Source organism: Salvelinus sp. IW2-2015, linkage group LG2 (assembly GCF_002910315.2).
Source record: "Salvelinus sp. IW2-2015 linkage group LG2, ASM291031v2, whole genome shotgun sequence".
NCBI lineage: Eukaryota > Metazoa > Chordata > Actinopteri > Salmoniformes > Salmonidae > Salvelinus > Salvelinus sp. IW2-2015.
This window is the reverse complement of record NC_036839.1, coordinates 36561537-36584961: the sequence shown is the minus strand read 5'-3', so window position 1 is coordinate 36584961 and position 23425 is coordinate 36561537. Positions and strand designations below refer to the sequence as shown.

General features: G+C 46.1%; 1 pseudogene; it reads left to right on the top strand.

The window, feature by feature from the left end:
* Window positions 1-23246, top strand: part of LOC111971651 (collagen alpha-1(IV) chain-like) — a 27768-nt pseudogene extending 4522 nt beyond the window's left edge.
* The last annotated feature ends 179 nt before the right edge of the window (window positions 23247-23425 follow it).

The window sequence follows — 23425 nt, the reverse complement described above, 5'->3', positions numbered from 1 at the left end:
GATGTCTTTGTCCTGATCATTGTGATGTGCCTGTTGTCATACAGGGAGAGAGAGGCTTTCCTGGCGGCCCTGGATACCATGGAACACCGGTAACTACATAAACATGTACCTGTCATCTGCTTTTTTATAGCAATGCTGAGGCTAATGAAATGGACATCTCTCTGTGTTTTAGGGTGAAAAGGGAGAGAGAGGCCCTCCAGCAAATGTAAGTACTGTATACTCTCTCTCTGTAGTCTTGCTTATTGCTCTGAGCACCTCATATATTGAACTTTCAGATGCAATTATTGTTTTTTTGTCCACCAGATGCCGCCATACACTCTTTAAAATGAGAGTAACGTGCTCGGCACTATTATTGAAAAGTATAGTCATTTATTCGTTTTCTATGCAGGGTGATGGTGCTCCTGGCTCTCCCGGACCCCCTGGTCTCCCAGGCTTACAAGGAGAAAGAGGTACAGTACACCCCCCCGACCCCTTTATAAAACTACAGCTGTTTAGTTCATCATTTGACTAGTATCCAAAGAAGAAGTCCTTCTAAGTGTCTATGTAGGCCTCCTAGACCAACTCTGAACATGCTCCTTTATCTGACAGGTTTCCCTGGTATTCAAGGAGCTCTGGGCCTACCAGGTAAGAGAAGAAACACACACTTTGACCCATCAGTAATCCGTGACCCATTATTTGACACTCGGTCATATTTTATGTCCTCTCTGTCATGTATTTCTTTAGTTGACATCCCCATACCTCACTGTGTCCCTCTGTGGTATATTTTAGGCAGGCACATTGAGGGACCCCCCGGAGAGAAGGGCCGGCCAGGAGAGGTGGGTCAGAAGGGAGACAGAGGTGCAGAAGGGGAGTCTCTCAGAGGAAAGCCTGGAAAAGATGGGCTTATTGGACACCCTGGTCCTCCCGGACCCCCTGGTATGTGTGGTTACACATTCATAGTGTGACCTTTGACATTTGTCATTGTGGAGTCATTTAGCTGATTATACGTTTAGCAATGGATTCTTTTAGGTCCCTCAGTGTTGTCTAGGTAGTCTCTCACCTGTGTGTGTGTTGCACTATATGTATAGGGGATGAGCCATGTGATCCGGCCCTTGAAAAGGGACCACCTGGGCCCCCCGGCCCACCTGGACTACAGGGGGAGTTAGGACAGAAAGGTACGGCGGGGAGGGAGGGGGTGCTGGGACAATCACTCTTATCAGTCTCTGATGTTCTGTCCAATCACAATGTACTGTACGTTTAGCTAACTCTGTAGTCAGTGCATGCATATTGTATGCGCTCTCTCCCCCTTTCTCTCTCCCTCTCGCTTTTATCATCACGAAACTCGGTAGTGCTCACATACTGATTTCATAAATTACGTAACATTATCACATATTACAATATATTACTCCATTCCATATAGTACAGCTCAGATTCACTTCAAGGCATCCACCGTATCCCATGCTGTCACCTACCTGTTTGTCTGATATAACTAGTATTGTGATGTACCTCCAGGTGATCAGGGAGACACGTGTGTGCAGTGTGAAGCCTTCGGCCCACCTGGACTCCCTGGCCCCCAGGGGCCTAATGGACTGCAAGGTGAGCTGACAAGAGATACCCCCACACTACTGACTGAATCATAGCTGGAGATAAACACATGCAACTGAAACCTTTGTGTCACTCATTTAAATGAATGATTGGCACTAAACTTATGTTCCACATCTTCAGCATGTATCTCAGGTTAGGATCCTGACCCTAGGACCTATATTCATCCACCTCCACACTATTTCCTATGAGATGGTGTTTTTGTGTTGGACTGAGAAGTGTTGTTCGTCCCCTGTAGGTTATCCTGGAGCGGCAGGCAGTAAAGGAGACAAGGGTGTGCCTGGACCTGCTGGGCTTGATGGAAGCCCTGTGAGTTATCTTCATCACATCATCACTCACTCTTCTAATATAACCTGAAGAAGACATGCTGCATCACTGTAGCTCCATGAAGACCATTATGGTGGAACCATGCTGCATCACTGTAGCTCCATAAAGACCATTATGGTGGACATGCTGCATCACTGTAGCTCCATAAAGACCATTATGGTGGACATGCTGCATCCCTGTAGCTCCATAAAGACCATTATGGTGGACATGCTGCATCACTGTAGCTCCATAAAGACCATTATGGTGGACATGCTGCATCACTGTAGCTCCATAAAGACCATTATGGTGGACATGCTGCATCCACTGTAGCTCCATAAAGACCATTATGGTGGACATGCTGCATCACTGTAGCTCCATAAAGACCATTATGGTGGACATGCTGCATCCCTGTAGCTCCATAAAGACCATTATGGTGGACATGCTGCATCACTGTAGCTCCATAAAGACCATGTATGGTGGACATGCTGCATCACTGTAGCTCCATAAAGACCATTATGGTGGACATGCTGCATCACTGTAGCTCCATAAAGCCATTATGGTGGACATGCTGCATACTGTAGCTCCATAAAGACCATTATGGTGGACATGCTGCATCACTGTAGCTCCATAAAGACCATTATGGTGGACATGCTGCATCACTGTAGCTCCATAAAGACCATTATGGTGGACATGCTGCATCACTGTAGCTCCATAAAGACCATTATGGTGGACATGCTGCATCACTGTAGCTCCATAAAGACCATTATGGTGGACATGCTGCATCACTGTAGCTCCATAAAGACCATTATGGTGGACATGCTGCATCACTGTAGCTCCATAAAGACCATTATGTGGACATGCTGCATCACTGTAGCTCCATAAAGACCATTATGGTGGACATGCTGCATCACTGTAGCTCCATAAAGACCATTATGGTGGACATGCTGCATCACTGTAGCTCCATAAAGACCATTATGGTGGACATGCTGCATCACTGTAGCTTCCATAAAGACCATTATGGTGGACATGCTGCATCACTGTAGCTCCATAAAGACCATTATGGTGACATGCTGCATCACTGTAGCTCCATAAAGACATTATGGTGGACATGCTGCATCACTGTAGCTCCATAAAGACCATTATGGTGGACATGCTGCATCACTGTAGCTCCATAAAGACCATTTATGGTGGACATGCTGCATCACTGTAGCTCCATAAAGACCATTATGATGGACATGCTGCATCACTGTAGCTCCATAAAGACCATTATGGTGACATGCTGCATCACTGTAGCTCCATAAAGACCATTATGGTGGACATGCTGCATCACTGTTGCTCCATAAAGACCATTATGGTGGAATGCTGCATCACTGTAGCTCCATAAAGACCATTATTCGTGGACATGCTGCATCACTGTAGCTCCATGAAGACATATGGTGGACATGCTGCATCACTGTAGCTCCAGAAGACCATTATGGTGGACATGCTTCATCACTGTAGCTCCATAAAGACCATTATGGTGGACATGCCTGCATCACTGTAGCTCCATGAAGACCATTATGGTGGACATGCTTCATCACTGTAGCTCCATAAAGACCATTATGGTGGACATTGCTTCATCACTGTAGCTCCATAAAGACTATTATGGTGGACATGCTGCATCACTGTAGCTCCATAAAGACCATTATGGTGGACATCTGCCATCACTGTAGCTCCATAAAGACCATTATGGTGGACATGCTGCATCACTGTAGCTCCATAAAGACCATTTATGGTGGACAGCTGCATCACTGTAGCTCCATGAAGACCATTATGGTGGACATGCTGCATCACTGTAGCTCCATAAAGACCATTATGGTGGACATGCTCATCACTGTAGCTCCATAAAGACTATTATGGTGGACATGCTGCATCACTGTAGCTCCATAAAGACCATTATGGTGGACATGCTGCATCACTGTAGCTCCATAAAGACCATTATGGTGGGACATGCTGCATCACTGTAGCTCCATAAAGACCATTATGGTGGACATGCTTCATTCACTGGCCATCCACATGTCATTACTATGTACTGTATGTTGTCCAGTAGTTTTCTTCCAATAAAAGAGATTGTTGATGACCCTGCTATTTCTTCTCCTCTCCCCAGGGTAATTCAGGTACTCCTGGGCTGGTAGTGCTCCAGGAGCCCATGGTGACCTGGCGACATCTACCTGGCTCCAGGGCTGAAGGGGACAAAGGTCTGCCTGGTTCGTTGGCACACAAGGTCTACCTGGTGTAGATGGACTGCCAGGGAAAGAAGGACTAGCAGGCCTGCCTGGATCCAAAGGAGAACCTGTATGTGTGTGTTAGTGTGTGTGTGTTTTGTGTTTGTGTCTGTGTGTATGTATGTGTGTGTGTGTGTGTGGTGTGTGTGTGTTGTGTGTGTGTGTGTGTGTGTGTGTGTGTGTGTGTGTGTGTGTGTGTGTGGTGTGTGTGTGTGTGTGTGTGTGGTGTGTGTGTGTGTGCATGTTAGCGAGCACTAGAAGGCTCCTAAAACATGTGTTCAGACAGTGCTAAAATCAGTCAGTCATCCATCTCTATCTCTGATCTCTCTTGCAGGCCAGAGAGGGCATCAAGGGGGACCGTGGTCTCGATGGGGACCCTGGTTTCTCTGGACCCCCAGGAGAGAGGGGTCCTCCTGGGGTACCAGGGTTGCGCCGGGGGGGGAGCCTGGAGAAAAGGTACATCTGGTCAAACAGGCCGACCTGGAATCCCTGGACAAGCAGGTGGGTACAGGCTACAGCTACAAACACACTCAAAAGAACACACACTTTAGGTTAAAAGGAGCCTAAATGAGATGTGCACATGGCTCTCTCTGCTTCTCAGGAGTGAAAGGTGAACCAGGTAAAGATGTGAGCTCACCTGGACCCCAGGGCTCCCCCGGACCTCCGAGGACAATCTGGCATCCCTGGACTACAAGGTGAGGGTCAGCTTATTGGTATTGATCTGACATCCCTGGACTACAAGGTGAAGGTCAGCTTATGGTATTGATCTGACATACCTGGACTACAAGGTGAGGGTCAGCTTATGGGTATTGATCTGACATCCCTGGACATACAAGGTGAGGGTCAGCTTATTGGTATTGATCTGACATCCCTGGACTACAAGGTGAGGGTCAGCTTATTGGTATTGATCTGACATCCCTGGACTACAAGGTGAGGTTCAGCTTATTGGTATTGATCTTGGCATCCCTGGACTACAAGGTGAAGGTCAGCTTATTGGTATTGATCTGACATCCCTGGACTACAAGGTGAGGGTCGGCTTATTGGTATTGATTGACATCCCTGGACTACAAGGTGAGGGTCAGTTTATTGGTATTGATCTGACATCCCTGGACTACAAGGTGAGGGTCAGCTTATTTGGTATTGATCTGACATACCTGGACTACAAGGTGAGGGTCAGCTTATCGGTATTGATCTGACATCCCTGCGACTACAAGGTGAGGGTCAGCTTATTGGTATTGATCTGGCATCCCTGGACTACAAGGTGAGGGTCAGCTTATGGTATTGATCTGACATCCCTGGACTACAAGGTGAGGTCAGTTTATTGGTATTGATCTGACATCCCTGGACTACAAGGTGAGGGTCAGCTTATTGGTATTGATCTGACATCCCTGGACTACAAGGTGAGGGTCAGTTTATTGTATTGATCTGACATCCCTGGACTACAAGGTGAGGGTCAGCTTATTGGTATTGATCTGACATCCCTGGACTACAAGGTGAAGGTCATCTTATCGGTATTGATCTGGTTTATGGTAGGCTATGGTCCTGCTTGGTCCTGCATAGTGCATCATGAACATCTTCTCCATCCTGACCCCAGGTGACAGAGGACTTCAGGGAGACCCTGGAATGCCAGGATCCCCCGGACAGAAAGGTGACTCAGGTGTACCCGGCATTGGATTCCCAGGACTATCCGGGCCTAAAGGGTACTCTGGAGCTCCAGGAGCCCCTGGGTTGCCAGGAGAGCCTGGGAGATCTGGACAGGATGGTTTCTCTGGAAAACCAGGCACACCTGGTCCAAAGGTGTGTGTTCCTATGGCTGTGTCTTTGCTTCACTTTCTATTTTTCAAACTCCATCAATCAAACAATCAACCAATCTTCTTCTGCCCTCTCTAGGGTGAGCCAGGTCGTGGTCTACCTGGTCCTAAAGGTTCTCAGGGCCCTCCCGGAGAGACAGGTTTCCATGGAGATAAAGGCAACGTTGGTCCAACTGGTATTCCTGGACAAGAGGGACACACAGGACCACCTGGAGCTCAGGGAATTCAAGGTGACCCTGGTCCCCCTGGTCAGCATGGTGGCACTGGACCCCCTGGACCCCCTGGAGCAGGAGAACCTGGGGCCCCTGGACCAATAGGACCCCCTGGAGAGCCAGGCCCCTTCGGTCATGACGGTGTGAAAGGAGATAAGGGTTTCCCTGGCTCTCCTGGTCTGGACATGCCCGGCCCCCAGGGAGAGAAGGGAGACTCAGGATTCCCTGGACTGTCTGGATCAAAAGGGTTGCCAGGAAGACCTGGCCCGGCTGGCAGAGACGGATTCCCCGGAGACCCAGGTGAGACAGATCTCAGAACAGTGGAGGAGGTCAGATTAAATTAACACTCATTGACTGGACTGGTCTGGGTTCATTTTCGTTGAATTTAATGAGAATTTGGTGACAACCTTTGTAATGTATAATCGCCAATATTTTCCTATTCAATTTATTTGTTGATGTGTGTGTGTTCCCCAGGCCTCAAGGGAGAGATGGGAGTCATGGGAACGCCTGGAACACCAGGATATCAGGGTTCTGCTGGGAGCCCTGGAACTTCTGGACAGAGAGGTGGGTAGAGTAGAACTGCTGCCGCTGTACTTCCAGACTACCCATCAGTGTGTTTTGCACCACTATACTATAGCATCTCAAACCCCTCATCTCTTCTCTCTCTCAGGCAACCCGGGTGTCTCTGGACCTAGGGGGGAGTTTGGTGAGCCTGGACCCAAAGGAGAGAGGGGAGAGCCGGGTCTGCAGGGTCCTCCTGGCAACATGAGTGAGCTGAACATGGAGCCCATGAAGGGAGAGAAAGGAGACAGCGGAGACCCAGGTATACAAAATGAACATGCCCCATACAACTGGGCTGTATCCTACATCATACTACACTGTATCCTACAGCACTGTATCCTACATCCTACTGCACTGTATCCTACATACTACTGCACTGTATCCTACATCCTACTGCACTGTATCCTACAGCACTGTATCCTACATCCTACTGCACTGTATCCTACATACTACTCCACTGTATCCTACATCCTACTGCACTGTATCCTACATACTACTGCACTGTATCCTACATCCTACTGCACTGTATCCTACATACTACTGCACTGTATCCTACATCGTACTACACTGTATCCTACATCTTACTATATTGTATCCTACAGCACTGTATCCTACATCCTACTGCACTGTATCCTACANTACTACACTGTATCCTACATCTTACTATATTGTATCCTACAGCACTGTATCCTACATCCTACTGCACTGTATCCTACAGCACTGTATCCTATATCCTACTTCACTGTATCCTATATCCTACTAAACTGTATCCTATATCCTACTGCACTGTATCCTACATCCTACTGCACAGTATCCTACATTATACTGCACTGTATCCTACATCCTACTGCACAGTATCCTACATTATACTGCACTGTATGTCTGTCAGGTGGTCTGTTTAAACAGGAACTGGGAATCGTTTAGGTACGCTAAATCCCACTTTTTCCCATTAGGTGACACTGGACACACCGGAGAGAAGGGTTATCCAGGACAGGCCGGAGTACCTGGTATGCCAGGAAAGGATGGAGAGCACGGTACACCTGGTCAACCAGGTTAGTCACCTATGTAGGCTTCGCCACACCCCTCTTTTTATTGTAAATGCCCCACACATAGAAAGGAATTAGAGTAATTTAATAGGATCTCAATGGTTACAAACCTGTATACTACCTGGTATGAAATGATGTACTGGTCTTGCACAATGTATAATATGCTAGTGGATAGTATTTGGGACACAGTCAATGTGATGATTAAATGACACCCTCTTTTAAACGTTATGATTCTTGTTTCTCAGGTGAGAAAGGAGACACAGGTGTTCCTGGTGAGCCCGGTAGTACTGGGTATCCTGGAAACAAAGGAAGCATTGGAGAAATGGGATACCCAGGTAAGAAAACAACACACAATCCACTCCACTGAGAGGAATCATCCTTTATATCGAACATCCGCTGTGGTGCTGATGGTTAGACTGGTTCTAACCGGATTCTCATGTATGGTTCTATAGGTTCTGTGGGTCCGAAGGGTGCTAAAGGCATTGTGGGCACAACGGGTCACCCAGGGTTCCGGGGTACAGAGGGGGTGAAAGGAGACAAGGGAACAGCCGGTTTGCCAGGTGTCGGAGTGCCAGGACCCCCTGGAGAGAAGGTAATTCAAAACCACTTTTAGTCTCCCTGAGAGCTGGCTCCATGAAAGTCTTCATGGATGGTGATAGCTAGCTTCAGTGTATCCTTGTTTTTCATTGCAATTGCGCCACTAACTGTCTCTCTGTTTCAATCAATACACTGTATCTACCACTTTCCCCTCATTTTCCCACTCTCTTTCTCTCCCTCCATCCCTCTCCTTTTCTCTCTCTCTCAGGGTCAGTTGGGTCTGAATGGTTTCCCTGGTAATGCAGGAGAGAAGGGTCAGAAGGGAGGAATGGGAGTCCCCGGGATGCCAGGAACACCAGGAACCAAGGGAGACACTGGTTACATTGGTCACCCAGGTGAGGTTCCGGTCTCCATGGTGACAACTGCCCCTACTTTGACCTGACTGATTGATTGATTCAATTTGGAGTTTAAAAAAGACAAGACACGATTAGAATACATGTTGGCCAAGGGAATAACACTTGAAAGTATTATTTCCTATATCGACCAGGTATTCTCGATCATCTCACAAACCCAGAACATTTTTTGCTTGACAACCTCTAGTCTAACCAAAGGTGCGTGCTGTGTTGTGCAGGTCAGCCGGGTCAGCCAGGAGAGAAGGGTGTCGGTGGGCTGCCCGGGTCAACAGGAGAGCCAGGTCAAACAGGTCGACCAGGTAAGGAACACTTGGAGCACAGTAACAATGCCCCAGGTGCCATTGGTTCCTGTTAGTGCAGTATGACAGCTAGTCATGAAGCTTGGACTAATTTCCCACACTGTAGCTACTGCACCACAGCAGGTCGAGACACACACTCAGGTAACCTATTGTTTACCAGGTGAGCCTGGTCTGCAGGGTCCCCCAGGTCCGACCGGAGAGAAAGGAGAGTCAGGAGTGGACGGCATTCCTGGATCATCAGGAGACAGAGGAGACCAAGGTGAGTGACCTCTCCTGACCTTTAGGATACAGTCAGGAATGTTCATCAGCCTATAAACCACTTGTCTCTAAATCACTGTGCATCTAAACAGCTAACAAACAGCAGAGGCAGACCTTAAGAGTTTAGCAGGTGACGTTTTTACGTCAATGGCCTGGAGTTTGATCAATGGCCTGGAGTGTTTGTCTCTGTGTCCCTCCTATAGGTTTTCCTGGCAGAGGCTTCCCAGGAACGCCGGGGTCGTCTGGGTTTAAAGGTGATAAGGGCAGTCCAGGTTTCCCAGGTTCCCCAGGTATCCCGGGTATCCCAGGGACCAGGGGAGAGAAGGGTACGGCAGGCTTCCAGGGCTCCCTGGGCCAGCCAGGAGAACAGGGCCACCCAGGACCCGCCACGGAGGGGCCCAAAGGAGACCAAGGAGTGCCAGGAAAGCCTGGAGAACCAGGTACTGTATACTGCACACCTGACTCCTGCTTGATTGTACATTTTGATACATATCATCCTCTGGTTCTCATTCTCCTTCCTTTATCCTCCTCTTCTCATCCCCCTCTACCCCTCTCTCTCTCTCTCCATCCTCCTCTTCTCATCCCCTCCATCCCTCTCTCTCCCTCCCTCCATCCTCCTCTTTTCATCCCTCTTTTCATTCCCCCTCGCATCCTCTCTCTCGTCTCTCTCCTCCAATCCTCCTCTTCTCATGCCCTCATCCTCCTCTTCTCAATCCCCTTCTATTCCTCGTCTCCCTCCAATCCCTCTCTCGTCACCCACCGATGTCCTCTCTCCCTCCATCCACCTCTTCTTCATCCAACTCCATCCCTTTCTCCCTCATCCTCCTCTTCTATCCCCCTCCCACTCCTCTTCTCATCTCTCGCCTCCATCCTCTCTCCCTGCATACCTCCTCTTCTCATCCCCCTCCATCCCTCTCTCCTCTATCCTCCCAACTCATCCCCTTCTATACCTCTCTCCCTCATCCTCTCCCTCATCATCAGAGAAGAAGCAGATCATCTATTTGTACTATATATACCGCTACTTTTCATCGTGGCAGTACTGTGTTACTAACACTCTACAGCACTTGTGTTCCGCGGCGGCGATTACCAACCCTCCCTCTTTCTCCTCTTTTAAAACCTCCAGATTGGCCTCACCACCGATCCGCCCTCCACACCAGACTCACAAGTTCGCCTCTAAGAACCAGGGCGCTTCTGCGGAAGCGGTCCAAGGAACACGTTAAACTGCAAAAACACTCGAAATAATGGTTCTTCAACGGAACGAAGGCACGCAACGCTGACTTCACACTGTTCCGGACACAGAACCCCCGTTCTACCTTCTTCTAAAGCATGCTACACCGTTTACCGGTCATCTCACCTCTACCGTCCCACCCGGCTTTTTTCTTTCTATAAGCTCGCCCACCCAACACACACAACCGAGAGTGCCTCATGGGTATATACAACACTACGCCCGCTACAGTGGGCACTCTTCCTCATGCCGGACCAACTTCTCTCATTACCCCCACCCGCACTGTCAATCAAGCCTCATCCTGGACTCGATCATCTATCAAACATAACACTACACATATGCATTCACACTTCCACACGCTCATACTCGGGGACTTTCTATTCTTGCTATATTTGATCAAATCTACATCTGCAAACTGTTAATTTCTTCCTCATGTCTCTGGTGTCCTTAATACTCTGGTCGCACATTCGCTTCTCTTGACCCTATTACACTACTTTACTCCTTTCTCATTTCTGTCCTTGCCACTCTAATCTGGCAGTGGACTTGTAGCTCTACTCATCCCAGTTATATTTGCATTTCCGTCATTTACACATTTCCTCCTCCTTCGTCCGTTAATTAACCTTATTCCATTGACTCTCTTTGACCCCTGTTCAAGAATTCTCCTGCGCTTCATCTAGCTAGTTCGGTGCACATCAGTTTCTTCTCGTACTATACTGCATACTATGACAACATTCAGCCATTATTCATTACATCGTACACAAATTCTGTGTACTCCTTCACTGCTAATCCCTTTGTCTTGTCTTGGCTGCAAATACAGATACTCTACTCTCTTATTTCAGAGTGTTCCTCCCAGCTCACATCCTTCACTCAATCTCCCCTCCAATTACTATGCTTATGCTTCAACTCTTGAGTAACACACCTCTAATGCGCTCATATATATTTTACCCAAAAACAGTCTCCTCTGACCTTCAATTCTTCTGTAATTCATTAAACCTCAACGTCCATCATAGTTTGTACTGCTCGGCTCTCTCAATATGCGCATTGCCATATCGCCTCATGCTCGGCATTCGCGCTATCTTTCGCCGTTCGCTCTCGTACGCCTCTCGTTCTTTACAGTTCCTTTGAGTGCGTCCTTCAAGTGCCAGTGCAGCCCCTAGCCATTTCTTCTTCCCTTTCCACTCCTCCTCTTCTTCATCCCCTCCATCCTCCTCTTCTCATCTCCTCCATCCCTCTCTCCCTCTATCCTCCTCAACTCATCCCCCCATTCCTCTCTTCTCCACTCTCCCTTCTCATCCCTCCATCCTCCCTCTTCTCATCCCTCCATCCTTCTCTCCCTCCATCCCCCTGTTCTCATCTCCCTCCTCCTCCCTCCCTCCCTCCCTCCCTCCATCCTCCTCTTCTTCTCCTCCTCTCTACAGGTACCAGTGGTGTTCCAGGTCCTGCTGGTGTTCCCGGCAGCGCGGGGGGAAGGGAGACAAGGGAGATCAGGGTGGACAAGGAGTACAGGGCGAGCAGGGCTTAATGGAGAACGAGGATACTCTGGACTTCCTGTAGGTCACTTCCTGTTTCTCACTGACTGATCCATTTGTGATGTCATGACAGTCTCATGACACGTGACTAGTGTCCACCATTGACTTGTGTGTGTATGTGTGTGTGTGTGTGTGTGTGTGTATGTGTGTGTGTGGTTTGTGTTGTTACAGGGGCAATCTGGCCTTCCAGGTGTTGATGGACTGAAGGGAGAGATGGGACTGCAGGGTGTGCCTGGTTTCCCAGGTGAGTGTACATCTATTAGACGTTTCCCAGGTGAGTGGTACATCTAATTTAGACAAGGTTTCCCAGGTGAGTGGTACATCTAATTTAGACAAGGTTTCCCAGGTGAGTGGTACATCTAATTTAGACAAGGTTTCCCAGGTGAGTGGTACATCTAATTTAGACAAGGTTTCCCAGGTGAGTGGTACATCTAATTTAGACAAGGTTTCCCAGGTGAGTGGTACATATATTTAGACAAGGTTTCCCAGGTGAGTGGTACATCTAATTTAGACAAGGTTTCCCAGGTGAGTGGTCATCTAATTTAGACAAGGTTTCCCAGTGAGTGGTACATCTAATTTAGACAAGGTTTCCCAGGTGAGTGGTACATCTAATTTAGACAAGGTTTCCCAGGTGAGTGGTACATCTAATTTAGACAAGGTTTCCCAGGTGAGTGGTACATCTAATTTAGACAAGGTTTCCCAGGTGAGTGGTACATCTAATTTAGACAAGGTTTCCAGGTGAGTGGTGTAGATCATTTAGACAGTTTACAAAGTGTCCTTGCATCTTCTTACCTGAGGAGGCGGGTGGGGTGGGGGGGGGGGGTATAGGAGGATGGGCTCATTGTAATGGCTGGAATGGAATAAATGGGACGTTATCATAATAGTGTTGGCCGCTGATTGGCTGAATACCTGGGGGGGCGGGTTTTTTGGAGTTGTCAACAAAGCAGCATGACAGAAATATGTTGCCAAGTTTTCGAACTACCAGTAGTTTCTTTGCAAAGATACAGTGGCTAGAAAAAATATGTGAACCCTTTGGAATTACCTGCATTTCTGCATAAATTGGTCATAAAATTTGATCTGGTCACAACAATAGACAAACACAGTCTGCTTAAACTAATAGCACACAAAAAATTATACGTTTTCATGTCTTTATTGAACACACCATGTAAACATTCACAGTGTAGGGTGGAAAACGTATATGAACCCTTGCATTTAATAACTGTTTGACCCTCCTTTGGTGGCAATAAACTCAACCAAATGTTTTCTGTAGTTGCGGATCAGACCTGCACAACGGTCAGGAGGAATTTTAGACCATTCATCTTTACGAAACTGTTTCAGTTCAACAATATTCTTAGGATGTCTGGTGTGAACCGCTCTTGAGGTTGAGGTCAGGAAATACACTCCAGAAGTCGTATTTTCTTCTGTTGAAGCCATTCTGTTGTTGATTTACTTCTGTGTTTTGGGTCGTTGTCCTGTTGCATCACCCAACTTCTGTTGAGCTTCAATTGACAGACATATAGACTTACATTCTCCTGCAAAATGTCTTGATAAACTTGGGAATTCATTTTCCCGTCGATAATAGCAAGCTGTCCAGGCCCTGAGGCAGCAAAGCAGCCCCAAACCACGATGCTCCCTCCACCATACTTTACAGTTGGGATGAGGTTTTGATGTTGGTGTGCTGTGCCTTTTTTTCTCCACACATAGTGTTGTGTGTTTCTTCCAAACAACTCAACTTTAGTTTAATCTGTCCTCATAATATTTTGCCAGAAGCGCTGTGGAACATCCAGGTGCTCTTTTGCGAACTTCAGATGTGCAGCAATGTTTTTTTTGGACAGCAGTGGCAACTGTGCCTTTAAACAGCTTGGAGAATTCCTGAAAATGACATCATAGCTTTAGAAGCTTCTGATAGGCTAATTGACATCATTGGAGGTGTACCTGTGTATTTATTTCAAGGCCTACCTTCAAACTCAGTGCCTCTTTGCTTGACATTATGGGAAAATCAAAAGAAATCAGCCAAGACCTCAGAAAAAATAATTGTAGACCTCCACAAGTCTGCTTCATCCTTGGGAGTAATTTCCAAACGCCTGAAGGTACCACGTACATCTGTACAAACAATAGTACGCAAGTATAAACACCATGGGACCACGCAGCTGTCATACCGCTCAGGAAGGAGACGCGTTCTGTTTCCTAGAGATGAACGTACTTTGGTGTGAAAAGTGCAAATCAATCCCAGAACAACAGCAAAGGACCTTGTGAAGATGCTGGAGGAAACGGGTACAAAAGTATCTATATCCAAAAAAAGAGTCCTATATCGTCATAACCTAAAAGGCCGATCAGCAAGGAAGAATCCACTGCTCCAAAACCGCCATAAAAAAGCCACAGACTACGGTGTTCAACTGCACAAGGGGACAAAGATCGTACTTTTTGGAGAAAAAAAGCCCTGACCTCAATCCTATAGAATATAAAAAAAATTGTGGGCAGAACTGAAAAAGCGTGTGCAAGCAAGGAGGCCTACAAACCTGACTTAGTTACACCAGCTCTGTCAGGAGGAATGGGCCAAAATTCACCCAACTTGTTGTGGAAGGCTACCCGAAACATTTGACCAAAGTTAAACAATTTAAAGTCAATGCTACCAAATACAAATTGAGTGTGTGTAAAGTTCTGACCCACTGGGTGTCACGTCCTGACCATAGAGAGTCCTTATTTTCTATGGTGGAGTAGGTCAGGGTGTGACTGGGGGGTTAGTCTAGTTTATTATTTCCAAGTGGGTGTTCTAGTTTTCATGTTTCTATGTTGGTGATTTGTATGATTCCCAATTAGAGGCAGCTGGTAATCGTTGTCTCTAATTGGGGATCATATTTAAGTAGTGTTTGTTCCCACCTGTGTTTGTGGGATATTGTATTTTGAGTAAGTGTATGTAGCACCTCTGTAGTCACGGTTCGTTGTTCGTTTATTGTTTTTGTTAAGTTTCACTATTAATAAATTATGTGGAACTCAACATTCGCTGCGCCTTTGTCCATTTCTACAAACAATCGTGACACTGGGAATGTGATGAAAAAAATAATAGCTGAAATAAATCATACTCCCTACTATTATTCTGACATTTCACATTCTTAAAAAAAAGTGGTGATCCTAACTGACCAAAGACAGGGAATTTTTACTAGGATTAAATGTCAGGAATTGTGAAAAGCTGAGTTTAAATGTATTTGGCTAAAGTGTATGTAAACTTCCGACTTCAACTGTAGATGTTCGGTTTATCAGGTCACAGGCTCCCATGACTGTTATGATTATTTATATCCAAGTTAATTACAATGAGCTTTTTGCTTTATCCCCAGCTGTACCTGATAGAGCAGTTCTAGTCTCGCGTACTGAAATAAGTCGTCTGACTTATTGAGGCTCATTGTGAGGGAGACTAGAGCAAACCCAGAAGTTCTGACTGAGTCCACATTTAAGTACCCCCAGGACAGTCCATTTACGTTGTGCTGTTATAATTTCAGTTATGAAATCCTGTGATTTCATTGGGGCAGTTCCCCATAGCTGGCAAAACAATCCAAGCAATGTTCGCACGGCCTATGCGCTCCCGGGGCGGCTGCTGAACAGCTTGTTTTTAATAATATATTTTTGAAAAAGAAAAACGTACACATTTCCTGCACGTTTATGAGCATTTAAAACATTATACATATTTTTTATTTTATTTACACTACCAGTCAATAGTTTGGACACACCTACTCATTCAAGGACTTTTCTTTATTTTTTAAAACTATTTTCTACATTGTAGAATAATAGTGAAGACATCAAAACTATGAAATAATGCATATAGAATCATGTAGTAACCAAAAAAGTGTTAAACAAAACAAAATATATTTTAAATTTTTGATTCTTCCAGTTAGCCACCCTTTGCCATGATGACAGCTTTGCACACTCTTGGCATTCTCTCAACCAGCTTCACCTGAAATGCAGTCTTGAAGGAATTCCCACATATGCTGAGCATTTGTTGGCTGATTTTTTCACTCTGTGGTCCAACTCATCCCAAACCATCTATATTGGGTTGAGGTCGGGTGATTTTGGAGGCCAGGTCATCTGATGCAGCACTCCATCACTCTCCTTCTTGGTCAAATAGGCCTTACACAACCTGGAGGTGTTGGGTCATTGTCCTGTTGAAAAACAAATGATAGTCTAACTAAGCGCAAAGCAGATGGGATGGCATATCACTGCAGAATGCTGTGGTAGCCACGCTGGTTAAGTGTGCCTTAAATTCTAAAGAAATTACTGCCAGTGTCACCAGCAAAGCACCCCCACACCATCACACCTCCTCCTCCATGCTTCACGGTGGGAACCACACGTGCAGAGATCATCCGTTCACCTAAACAGTTGGAACCAAAAATCTCTAATTTGCACTCATGAGACCAAAGGACAAATTTCCATTGCTTGTGTTTCTTGGCCCAAGCAAGTCTCTTCTTATTATTGGTGTCCTTTAGTAGTGGTTTCTTTGCAGAAATTCGACCATGAAAGTCGGATTCATGCAGTCTCCTCTGAACAGTTGATGTTGAGTTGTGTCTGTTACTTGAACTCTGTGAAGCATTTATTTGGGCTGCAATTTCTGAGGCCGGTAACTCTAATGAACTTATCCTCTGCAGCAGAGCTAACTCTGGGTCTTCCTTTCCTGTGGCGGTCCTCATGAGAGACAGTTTCATCATAGTGTTTAATGGCTTTTGCGACTGCACTTGATGAAACTTTAAAAGTTCTTGACATTTTCTGACTGACTTTCATGTCTTAAAGTAATGATGGACTGTCGTTTCTCTTAGCTTATTTGAGCTGTTCTTGCCATAATATGGACTTGGTCTTTTCCCAAATAGTGCTCTTCTGTATACCACCCCTTCCTTGTCACAACACAACTGATTTCCTCAAACACATTAAGAGGGAAAGAAATTCCACAAATTAACTTTTAACAAGGGACATCTGTTAATTGAAATGTATTCCAGGTGATTACCTCATGAAGCTGGTTGAGAGATTTCCAAGAGTGTGCAAAGCTGTCATCAAGGCAAAGGGTGGCTACTTTAACACTTTTTTGGTTACTACATGATTCTATATGTGTTACTTCATAGTTTTGATGTCTTCACTATTATTCTACAATGTAGAAAATAGTAAAAATAAAGAAAAACCATTGAATGAGTAGATGTCTCCAAACTTTTGACTGGTACTGTATATATATACAAATAAATAAATAAACATTTGGGGGGACCAATCAGAAGTGGGGCACCGCCCCTAACGCCCCTAGGGTTGGCCGCCACTTTATCAAACACATCAAACATATGGAAACCACATGTTTTATTCCATTCTAGCCATTACAACAGGGTTTCCCAAAGTCGGTCTTCAGGACTCCAAAGGGTGCACATTTTGATCAAGCTTTGATCATTTGAATCAGCTGTGTAGTGCTAGGGCAAAACACAAAACATGCACCCCTTGGGGTCCCGAGGACCGAGTTTGGGAAACGCTGCATTACAATGTCTTCCAATATCTTCCTATGTCTTCCCCACCAGTCTCCTCTGATTCTTACAATGTGTGCATGTGACCGTTGGTCTATGTGGTTCAGATGGTTTCATCAGGTGGATAAATCCAAAAGTTCCTCTCTTCTTCAGGGACAAAGGGTGAATTGGGTGTGTTTGGATTGAAAGGAGAGCTGGGAGACAGAGGATTCACAGGAACTAAAGGTGAGTGGAGAGACACAACATTAAACCAAATAGCCAGTAAACCAAATCACTGTGAGCTTCATAGCATCAAACACCTACTGTATAGTGGCCATTGAGTGCTGACATGTATATTCTGAATATATGCCATGTAGCAGACACTTTTACCCATATATGAATAATAATAAGATTTGGTAATTATCTGAATCGCCTTTCCTTGTTCCAGGTAATGATGGCCCCCCTGGTCCTCCTGGCCTCCACACCTTCATCAAGGGAGAAAGCGGCTTCCCAGGTAGTCAGGGCCCTCAGGGGCCTGTGGGGCCCTCAGGTTTCCCTGGGCTGAAAGGACAGCAAGGTGAGAGTTCAAACCATCCTATCTACAATGAGCCGATATATTATGACCAAACATCAGCTCTGATCACCCCATAATATATGATCTCCATCCATTCTCTCTCTCCCTCTCTTTTTTTCTCTTTCTCTCTCCATCTCTCTCCTCCCTCACTCTCTGTCTCCCAGGTATGACAGGTATTCAGGGTATTAAAGGTGACGAGGGGAACCCTGGGATTAATGGTCTCCCCGGAGCCAAGGGAGAACCAGGCCTGCTTGGTCCCTCAGGTGAGAGTCACATCCTCTCTGTCCAGTTTATAGCCACACTGAAAAGGATACCACACTGTATGTAGAATAGAATACTGACTGATGTTCTATTGCTATCCGGACGTGTGATTCTCAGACTGGGAACTAATGTTCCATTTGACCCTGACCTTCATCTTTGACCTTTGACCCTTGTCCCTATAGGACCGAGAGGGTATCCCGGACCCCCAGGACCTGATGGTGTTCCGGGTCAGGTAGGTCCTCCTGGCCCCTCCTCCATGGAGCATGGTTTCCTGGTAACCAGGCACAGCCAATCGGTGGAGGTTCCACAGTGTCCAGAGGGAACATCGCTGATCTATGATGGATACTCCCTACTCTACATCCAGGGCAATGAGCGTTCCCACGGACAGGACCTGGGTAAGAGAGAGAGAGCTAGGAAGAGAGATAGATGTTGTATCTAGCTTGTGATTCAATCAATCAATCATTGAAATGTATTTATGAAGCCCTTTTTACATCAGCTGATGTCACAAAGTGCTGTACAGAAACGCAGCCTAAAACCCCAAACAGCAAGCAATACAGGTGTAGAAGCACAGTGGCTAGGAAAAGCTCCCTAGAAAGGCCAGAACCTAGAAAGAAACCTAGAGAGGAACCAAGCTATGAGGGGTGGCCAGTCCTCTTCTGGCTGTGCCGGGTGGAGATTATAACAGAACGTGGCTAAGATGTTCAAATGTTCATAAATGACCAGCAGGGTGAAATAATAATAATCACAGTGGTTGTAGAGGGTGCAACAGGTCAGCACCTCAGGAGTAAATGTCAGTTGGCTTTTCATAGCCGATCATTCAGAGTATCTCTACCGCTCCTGCTGTCTCTAGAGAGTTGAAAACAGCAGGTCTGGGACAGGTAGCACGTCTGGTGAACAGGTCAGGGTTCCATAGCCTCAGGCAGAACAGTTGAAACTGGAACAGCAGCACGACCAGGTGGACTGGGGACAGCAAGGAGTCATCAGGCCAGGTAGTCCTGAGGCATGGTCCCAGGGCTCAGGTCCTCCGAGAGAGAGAAAGACAGAAAAAAAGAGAGAAAGAAAGAAGGAAAGAGAGAAAGAGAGAGAATTAGAGAGAGCATACTTAAATTCGCACAGGACACAGGATAAGACAGGAAAAATACTCCAGGTATAACAGACTGACCCTAGCCCCCCGACACATTAACTATTGCAGCATAAATACTGGAGGCTGAGACAGGAGGGGTCGCGAGACACTGTGGCCCTGTACACCCGGACAGGGCCAAACAGGCAGGATTTAACCCCACCCACTTTGCCAAAGCACAGCCCCCACACCACTAGAGCGATATCTTCAACCACCAACTTACCATCCTGATACAAGGCAGAGTATAGCCCATGAAGATCTCCTCCACGGCATAAACCCAAGGGGGGCGCCAACCCGGACAGGAAGATCACATCAGTGACTCAACCCACTCAAGTGACGCACCCCTCCTAGGGACGGCATGGAAGAGCACCATTAAGCCAGTGACTCATCCCCAATAATAAGGTTTGAGGCAGAGAATCCCAGTGGAGAGAGGGGAACCGGCCAGGCAGAGACAGCAAGGGCGGTTCCTTGCTCCAGTGCCTTTCCGTTCACCTTCACACTCCTGGGCCAGACTACACTCAATCATAGGACCTACTGAAGAGATGAGTCTTCAATAAAGACTTAAAGGTCGAGACCGAGTCTGCGTCTCTCACATGGGTAGGCAGACCATTCCCTAAAAATGGAGCTCTATAGGAGAAAGCCCTGCCTCCAGCTGTTTGCTTAGAAATTCTAGGGACAGTAAGGAGGCCTGCGTCTTGTGACCGTAGCGTACGTGTAGGTATGTATGGCAGGACCAAATCTGAAAGATAGGTAGACGCAGTAATGTAATGCTTTGTAGGTTAGCAGTAAAACCTTGAAATCAGCCCTTGCCTTAACAGGAAGCCAGTGTAGAGAGGCTAGCATTGGAGTAATATGATCACATTTTTTGGTTCTAGTCAAGATTCTAGCAGCCATGTTTAGCACTAACTGAAGTTTATTTAGTGCTTTATCCGGGCAGCCGGAAAGTAGAGCATTGCAGTAGTCTAACCTAGAAGTGACAAAAGCATGGATTATTTTTCTGCATAATTTTTGGACAGAAAGTTTCTGATTTTTGCAATGTTACGTAGATGGAAAAAAGCTGTCCTTGTAACAGTCTTGATATGTTTGTCAAAAGAGAGATCAGATCAGCATCACACATAACTACTTGTGTGTATCTCTGTCTGTGTGTAGGTACGGCTGGTAGCTGTCTGAGGAAGTTCAGTCCCATGCCCTTCCTCTTCTGTAACATCAACAACGTCTGTTACTTTGCCTCCCGTAACGACTACTCCTATTGGCTTACCTCCCCTGAGCCCATGCCAATGAACATGGACCCTATCACCGGCCAGGGCATCAGGCCCTTCATCAGCAGGTAGCTGTGTGTGTGTGTGTGTGTGTGTGTGGGAGGGGGTCCACTTCAATCAGTGTAGATGAAAGGGAGGAGATGGGTTAAAGAAGAACTTTTAAGCCTTGAGACAATTGAGACATGGATTGTGTATGTGTGCCATTCAGAGGGTGAATGGGCAAGACAAAATATGTAAGTGCCTTTGAATGGGGTATGGAAGTAGGTGCCAGGCGCACCGGTTTATGTCAAGAACTGCAACTCTGCTGGGATTTTCACACTCAACAGATTCCCGTGTGTATCAACAATGGTCCACCACCCAAACAACATGATTAATGCAACTGTGGGAAGCATTGGAGTCAACATGGGCCAGCATCCCTGTAGAATGCTTTCAAACCCTTGCCTCTGATGATTTGAGGTTGTTCTGAGGACAAAGGGGGTGCAAATCAATATTAGGAAGGTATTTCTTATGTTTTGTACACTCAGTGTATGTTTCCGCTCTCACCTAGGATATATGTGTGTGGGTATGTTTGTAGGTGTATGTTTGTGTTGTGTGCATCCATGTAAGTGTATGTGCATGGATAGCATGTGTATTGACCTCTACCTATGCCAACAGGTGTTCTGTGTGTGAGGCTCCTGCCATGGTGATAGCAGTACACAGTCAGAATATCATGATCCCATCATGCCCCAATGGCTGGGACTCACTCTGGATTGGCTACTCCTTCGTCATGGTGAGAGAGACAAAACAAATATTACAACACCATGCCTGCTGTATCAGCACTTACCTTCTGTATCAGACTTAATTGTATCAGCACTTACCTTCTGTATCAAGCACTTACCTCTGTATCAGACTTACTTCTGTATCCCAGCTACTTACCTTCTGTATCAGCAACTTAAATTCTGTATCAGCACTTACTTCTGTATCAGCAATTACCTTCTGTATCAGCACTTACCTTCTGTATCAGACTTACCTTCTGTAATCATTGCACTTACCTTCTGTATCAGCTTACTCTGTAACATTACTTCTGTATCAGCACTTACTTCTGTATCAGCACTTACTTCTGTATCAGTACTTACCTTCTGTATAGCACTTACCTTCTGTATCAGTACTTACTTCTGTCTGTAGCACTTACCTTCTGTATCAGCCCTTACCTGTATGCACTTACTTCTGTATCAGTAACTTACCTTCTGTACATTACCTTCTGTATCAAGCACTTCTTCTGTATCAGCACTTACCTTGTATCAGAACTTACCTTCTGTATCAGCACTTAACTTTGTATCAGTACTTACCTTCTGTATCAGCACTTACCTGTCTTATGCAGAACTTACCTTCTGTATCAGCACTTACCTTCTGTAATCAGCACTTACCTTCTGTATCAGCACTTACCTTCTGATCATGCACTTACCTTTCTGTATCAGCACTTACCTTCTGTATCAGCACTTACCTTTCTGTATACAGTACTTACCTTCTGTATCAGCACTTTACCTTCTGTATAAGCACTTACTTCTGTATCAGCACTTCCTGTCTTATCAGCATTCTTCTATATCCTCTTGTATCAGCACTTACCTTTCTGTATCAGCACTTACTTCTTGTATCAGTACTTAACTTCTGTATCAGCAATTACCTTCTGTCATATCAGCACTTACCTTCTGTATCAGCACTCTTACCTTCTGTTCAGTACTTACCTTCTGTATCAGCACTTACTTCTTATAGCATTACCTTCTGTATCAGCCTTACTTCTGTATCAGCACTTACTTCTGTATCAGCTTCTGTGTATCAGTAATTACTTCTGATATCAGCACTTAGCTTACTTTCTGTATCAGCACTTACCTTCTGTATCAGCACTTACTTCTGTATCAGCATTTACCTTCTGTATCAGTACTTACCATGCTGTATCAGCACTTAACCATTCTTTGTCTCAACAGATTACTTCTGTATCAGCACTTAACACTTCTGTATCAGCAATTACTTCTGTATCATATTACCTTCCTGTATCAGTAACTTTACCTTCTGTATCAGCACTATATCTTCTGTATCAGTAGCAGTACTCTCTCTCTTTTCTTTCCTCTCCTCTCTGTCTCCTCTTCTGTTCTCTCTCCGTCCTTCTCTCTGTGTTAGCATACCAGTGCAGGTGCTGAGGGTCTGGCCAGGCCTGGCATCATTCCTGGCCTCCTGTCTAGAAGAGTTCCGGAGCGTCCTTCATCGAGTGTCACGGGCGTGGAACCTGCAACTACTACGCCAACTCCTACAGCTTCTGGCTGGCCGCATGGAGGACGAGGAGATGTTTAGGTAAGCCAAGAACAACTACTCTTTTCTCTCTCCTCTCTTCTCCCTCATCTTTTCCTTCTGGCTACCATAATCTCGACTGGTTTTGATTGATTGATGTCGTCTCACATCTGGTTCAGCGAAACCCGTGCCCACACTGCTAAAGGCAGGAAGTCTCCGGACTCACATTAGCCGTTGCCAGGGGCATGAAGAGGACATAGGCTCGGCATCTGGCATCTGGACCTTCGACACCCTAAGCCTCCGCTACAACCCATGACCACCCATTCTATCCGCGGGTGGGCTTGACTTCTTTGTTATTGGATCAAAGGTGGGTGCTATTTTTCACTGTGTGTGAGGGGAGGAGTGGACAAGAGACACACAGACACACACACCTTTGTGA